Source organism: Myotis lucifugus, unplaced genomic scaffold (assembly GCF_000147115.1).
Source record: "Myotis lucifugus unplaced genomic scaffold, Myoluc2.0 scaffold_1798, whole genome shotgun sequence".
Lineage (NCBI taxonomy): Eukaryota > Metazoa > Chordata > Mammalia > Chiroptera > Vespertilionidae > Myotis > Myotis lucifugus.
The window spans coordinates 20535-26654 of NW_005872846.1; the positions used below are offsets into that span (position 1 = coordinate 20535).

Sequence of the window (6120 nt, forward strand, 5' to 3'; positions counted from 1 at the left end):
TCTCAGGGAGTCGCCATGGCGGAGCAATAGCACTGGCTGAGTCTCCGCGGCCCCTTGAATCTCTGCCAGGGCTTTGTGTCCCCCAGTGCCGGCGAGCAGCTGTGCAACAGAGTCTCCCTCGCTTTCTGATGGCTGCAAGGCCGTGCTGCCTCTCCCCGTAGGGTCTGGTGCCTCATGATCCCGCCTGAACCAGCTCAGTGGATTTGGAAGTTTGCAAAAGCAAAGGCGTTTCTACTTGTGAGTCTGGCACAGCCCAGATGGGAATGTAAATTGCATAGGGCGGGGTCACAGGGAATCGCCGGGGCGGAGTCTCAGCGGCCCCTTGCCTATCCAGGACACCAGGACTTTGCGTCCCCCAGTGCCGACGAGCAGCTGAGCGCCAGAGCCTCATTCGCTTTCTGACCGCTGGAAGGCCGTGCCGTCTCTCGCCTTGGGGCCTGGGGCCTCAGAGACCCGCCCGAACCAGCTCAGTGGATTTGAGAGTTTGTAAAAGCACAGTCATTCCCTCTTGTGCCTCTGGCACAGCCCAGAGGATAGGGTGGGGTCACAGGGAGTCGCCAGCGTGGAGGAAATAGCGATGGCGGCGTCTCCGCCCCCCTCGCCTCCCAGGGACACCAGGACTTCTTGTCCCTCGGTGCCGGCGAGCAGCCGCGCGTCAGAGCTTCCCTCGCTCTCCGACCATTGCAAGGCCGTGGCCGCCTCTCCCTGTGGGATCTGGAACTTCAGTGACCCGCCCCGAGCAAGCCTAGAGGATTCGAGGGTTCGTAAAAAACCGAGAATCCATTTGCAGCCCGCCTGGCGTGTGACTGCGTACCTCTAGTTTTGGTGCCTCCGTAGCTCCCACTCAGTCTCACTGCGCTTCTTTCTTTTCTTCCAGTTGTAGATCTCCCACTGGGCCAACTTCTCCATGGTTCTGAGTGGTGGTTGTTTACCTCATAGTTGAGTTTCAATGATGCTGTGAGAGAGCAGCACGCACAGGTCCACTCCCTACCGCGCCATCTTGGTTAATCATATTTTTCATAAATTTATTGGCACTATAAGGTGAATTCTCTTTAACAAACACTGGCTTCCTTCATGCTATACAGATGTTTGAGATTTAACACTAACGTTTATATAAATAATTTTTTATTTCTAGAAAATATTGTATTCTATGGATAACCACTTTTACTATTGAGCTGCCTATTAATTTCAGTTATTTCTACATTTGGGGTTTTATAAATAAAACAGCTCAGAATATCGTATTCCATTCTTTCTACAGATATATGTCTTATTAAACTGTTCCAGTGTCAGTGAATGTGGTACATTTCAACATATATGGAACTATGACCTCAAATGGTCAATCAGTTTGCCTTCCCACCCACCCAGAAAATTCTATGCAACTCTGCCAGCACATGCAAAGGTTAATCTTTTTAAGTACTAGCCCCATCAATGAGTGTACTGTTAACTCGCTTTTGTTTTAACTTCATTTCCATAAAGATATTTGATGGTGATGATTTCTTCATGTATTTCTTTCACTGTCTTTATCTTCTTTGTTAAAATGCTCAGGATTTTTTGTTTACTTTTAAACTTAATTTATTATTCTATTCTAACCAATAGGAGGGCGGTGCAGCCTCTAAGACATATGTTTCAATTTCACTCAGTCCTCAGTGACTCGGCTGATTTTTTGGCCATATGGTATTCTTGGTTTTTGAATTCTATAAACAAAATGGTTTTTCTCAATTTTTACCCTATGTATGATTTATAGCCCACTTGTACCATACACTTACACATTTAATCTGCATTGTTAATTCTCCACCAGTGTTCTTTAAGTTTAAGCATTTAATGATACATTGAAGTCTAGGTTTGTGGTAGTTGAAAATTTCCCTGGTGTAAATGTCATAACTACATTCAAACTGCGAAAATGATGGCATTGAACATGGACATAAGATATTTCAGTAGTACATCATTTTCTTTTACTAGTGACTGTGTGTATGGACTTGTGCACATTGAAAGGAAATTAATTAGAAAGTGACAAGTGGGGTGGGACTGGCTGAGACGGGTCTGACACAGCGTAATGCCAACCTCCCCCAGTCCCTCCCTATTAGGCTCCACCTGGGGCAGCACCTTGGCTTCAAGGGTATCTGTGGAATGAGTGGGATCCCTCTGGCAGATGAGGTCCTGGGGCCTGGCCTGCAGGGAATCGGGCCGAAACCAGCTCTACGATACCTGCTGAGGGGTCCTGGATTATGAGAGGGCAGTTGTCAGGTGACACAACCCAGAATCGGGCTCCCTCCTCTCTGGTTCCGGGATGCGTGACCCGAGAATTGTCGTTGTCTTCCATAACTATCTCTCATCCCAGTGGTTCTGGTATCTATCTATTCTCAGACACATTAGTGACTTATTTTACTAAAAACCCCTGATAAGTTTCTCCCTGGCCAGAGAGCTCAGTTGATTAAAGCATCATCTCAGTAGTGCCAAGGTTGTGGGTTCCATCCTCAGTCAGGCTCCATGCAAGAATCAAACAATGTGCTGCCACCAAGACATAGCTGCTGGTTCTGGAGCCAGAGGCGCCACCAGGGATTATTGGACCCAGCAGATCGTCCGGGGATCCAGGCTGAGCAATCTGCATTTCCATCTTAACCGCAGGAGAAAGGGTAGCTGGTCGGTGGAATTCTTGCTCCATGGACACGATTCTTTCCAAGCTAGCTCGTCATAAGACTGTGGCGGGGCGCCCACACGCCAGTGACTTCTCCTACATCCGTGGCGACTAAGAAGATGGTCCAAGGCCCTCTATGGTCGGATGACGTTTTTTGAACGGGGAAGCCAAGTATGGCGCTCACAACTAAAGGGTGTCCCAAAATTCACGCAAGAAGTAATTTTGATAGAAAACACAGGTTTATAATTAAAAATTGTAAATTTTTTATTGATTCAAAATGTATACAGTATAGGGTTTTGTATGGAATAGCATAACGGGTAAATGGCCTCCACAGCTTTGCTGGTACACACGCAAAGCCTTGGTCTTCATTGTCTCTGCTCCTGGGCCATAATTGGTACTTGGTAATGCTTATCAAATTGAAGGGATTGAAATCACAGGGTAACAAATATTAAAATCTGATTCAATAAACCAAGTAAAATTGGGCTTTTATTTTTGTCGTTGTTAATGCTCACGCAAAATTCAAATCTTGCCTGAATTTTGGGATGCTCTTTACCACCTCTTACTGGTCACCCTGGAGAGAGGGACAGGTATTTCCCTGTGGGATGCGGAAGGCAGGAAACGCTTTGATTTTCTGAGTGTGCACAGCGCCGTCAACCAAGGGCATTGCCACCCCAAGATTGTGGACGCCCTGAAGAGCCAGGCGGGGAAGCTGACGCCAACCTCGCGGGCCTCCTACAACAACGTGCCGGGCAAAGACGAGGAGAACGTCACAAAGCTCCTCAACTACCACCAGGTTCTCCCCACGAGCATAGACAGGGTGGAGGCCGGGGAGACCGCTTGCCAGCTGGCGCGGTGGTGGGGCTGCACCGTGAAGGGCATCCCCAAGGACAAAGCCAAGATCGTCTTCTCAGCTGGAAACTTTTGGGGCAGGACTCTGTGTGCCATCTCCAGCTCCACGGACCCCAGCAGCGACGACGGCTTTGGCCCCTTCATGCCGGGGTTCGAGATCATTCCCTAAAACGACCTACCTGCTCTTGAGCGTGCTCTTCAGGATCCAAACGTTGCTGCGTTCATGGTCGAACCCATTCAGGGCGAGGCGGGCGTCATTGTCCCGACCCAGGCTGCCTGAGGGGTGTGCGCGAGCTCTGCGCCAGGCACCCAGTCCTGTTTATTGGATGAGACCCAGACAGGACTGGCCAGGACTGGGCGATGGCTGGCAGTCGGCCATGCAAACGTCAGGCCTGACCTCGTCCTCCTGGGCAAGGCCCTTTCCGGTGGCCTGTACCCCGTGTGGGCGGTGCTGTGTAACCACGAGATCATGCTGACCATCCAGCCTGGGGAGCGTGGCTCCACGTACAGGGACAACCCCCTGGGCAGCCGCGGGGCCAGCGCCGCCTGCGAAGTTATGGAAGAAGAGAATGAGCTCAGGAAGCTGCCCTGGGACATCGTGACCGCAATGCTTGGGAAGGGGCTGCTGGATGCCACCGTCAGCGGGGAAACCAAAGATTCCGATGCTTGGAAGGTGCGCCTGCGCCTTCGAGATAATGGACTTCTGGCCAAGCCCACCCATGGCGACATCATCAGATTCCACCTCCTCTGGTCATCAAGAGGACGAGGTCCAGGAGGCTGTGGAGGTCATCAAAAAGACCATCAGTCTTTTTTTTTTTTTTAATATATTTTATTGATTTTTTACAGAGAGGAAGGGAGAGAGATAGAGAGTTAGAAACATCGATGAGAGAGAAACATGGATCAGCTGCCTCCTGCACATCTCCCACTGGGGATGTGCCTGCAACCCAAGTACATGCCCTTGATTGGAATCGAACCTGGGACCCTTCAGTCCGCAGGCCGATGCTCTATCCACTGAGCCAAACCGGTTTTGGCCAGACCATCAGTCTTTCTGGGTCTGCCTCCGCCAGCTTTCTGAGGGCAGGGCCTGCTTCCCTGGGGTGGGGTCTGTTCCCACGGAGTAGGCCCTGTTCCCACGGGGCGGGGCCTGCTTCCCCAGGGGCGGAGCCAGCTGGGCTGGCAGCTCGGCCACATCCTTCTAACAGCCTGTGTGGTGCTGCTCTCAGCGCTGGCTCATTCCACTACCCTGTGTCTTCAAGGACCTTTTAAAACATGTTATTTTCAGTTCATACATGCTAGAGCGGCATTTATAACCACGCAGGTTGCTGTGTAAGAGAACGTGAGGGAGTCTGTTTGATCACGTGTGTGTGTGTGCTGAGGCGAAATGCTCCCTCTGTATGTAGGCAGCCTTTTCGGCAAGTCCCATGTGGTTTTTACAGGTTTTGATCATTACCTCGCTGGTGTAAATATATTGTATTTCAAAAAGGTATATGGGGTTTTACATGGAAGACTGCTTTAACCTTCTAAAGTTGAATCATAATCACTGAATTTTAGGAAGGATGAAATGGTTAAGCTTATATAAAAGTACTAGGTTTAAATAAACTTTACATTAGCCAACACCAAGACATGTCATTATTTTGAATTGAGAACTAATGTTCAACATTCCCAAATTACGTTTTCAGTGTTGGTATAATTTGTAAAAAATACTCCTTTTCAGTTTTTCTTTAAATTTAAAATAAAGCTTATATTAAAAAAAGAATCGTGTCCTAACTGGTTTGGCTCAGTGGATAGAGCGTCAGTCTGTGGACTGAAGGGTCCAGGTTCGATTCTGGTCAAGGGCATGTACCTTGGTTGCGGGCACATCCCCAGTAGGAGGTGTGCAGTAGGCAGCTGTTCGATGTTTCTCTCATCGATGTTTCTAACTCTCTATCGTTCTCCCTTTCTCTCTGTAAAAAATCAATAAAATATATTTAAAAAAACAGAATTAAACAATGTATAAAATTAGTGGAACACAAAATGGGTGTTTCCCTCTCCCTATTCTTCTCTCTCTTTCTCTCTGAGCAATATATTTGTGTGTTTTTTCACCAAACGAGTCAACACATGCGAACACCATCACAAACCAGGCAGGGACCCTGTGGTGAACCAGCCATAAGGGTTCTCATGAGGGCAGAGCACACAGTGAGGGAGAGGACAGGAGGGGAGGGGCCCTGCTGTCAGTGTGGAGGGTGGGGAACTGGGGCTAAGCTGAAGAGTCACCCACAAGTAATTATGACATCTGAGCTCCCTGAGACTAAACACTAAGGGGCTGGGAAAAGTTCTGGGCCTGGACATGGGCTTTGTGGTCTCAGCACCTTCCAGCCAGGGGTTGAGACTGAGCTATTCTGGATTCAGGTGGTTGAGGAGCCCAGATCCCTCCCAGGCATTCTGGAGGAGCTCCTGATACTTGAGGACCTCAAATAAGTTCACGTACCTCTGAGCAGCCCATACACTCTCCTAAGCTCCACGGGCATTGTTTGAATCTCTCTATTTTTGCATTTCTGGGTAATTTTCCATTTTCATTTCATTAAAAATACCACTGCCCAACCAGTCCTGGAGGTAGCATGGATTCTCCAGAAAATGGTGCTGTGTGTTTTTAATGG

At 48.8% G+C, this 6120-nt stretch overlaps 1 pseudogene; it reads left to right on the forward strand.

Annotated features, from left to right (window-relative positions):
• The first annotated feature begins 2685 nt into the window (after positions 1-2685).
• LOC102424188 lies at positions 2686-4290 on the forward strand (annotated as a pseudogene).
• The last annotated feature ends 1830 nt before the right edge of the window (positions 4291-6120 follow it).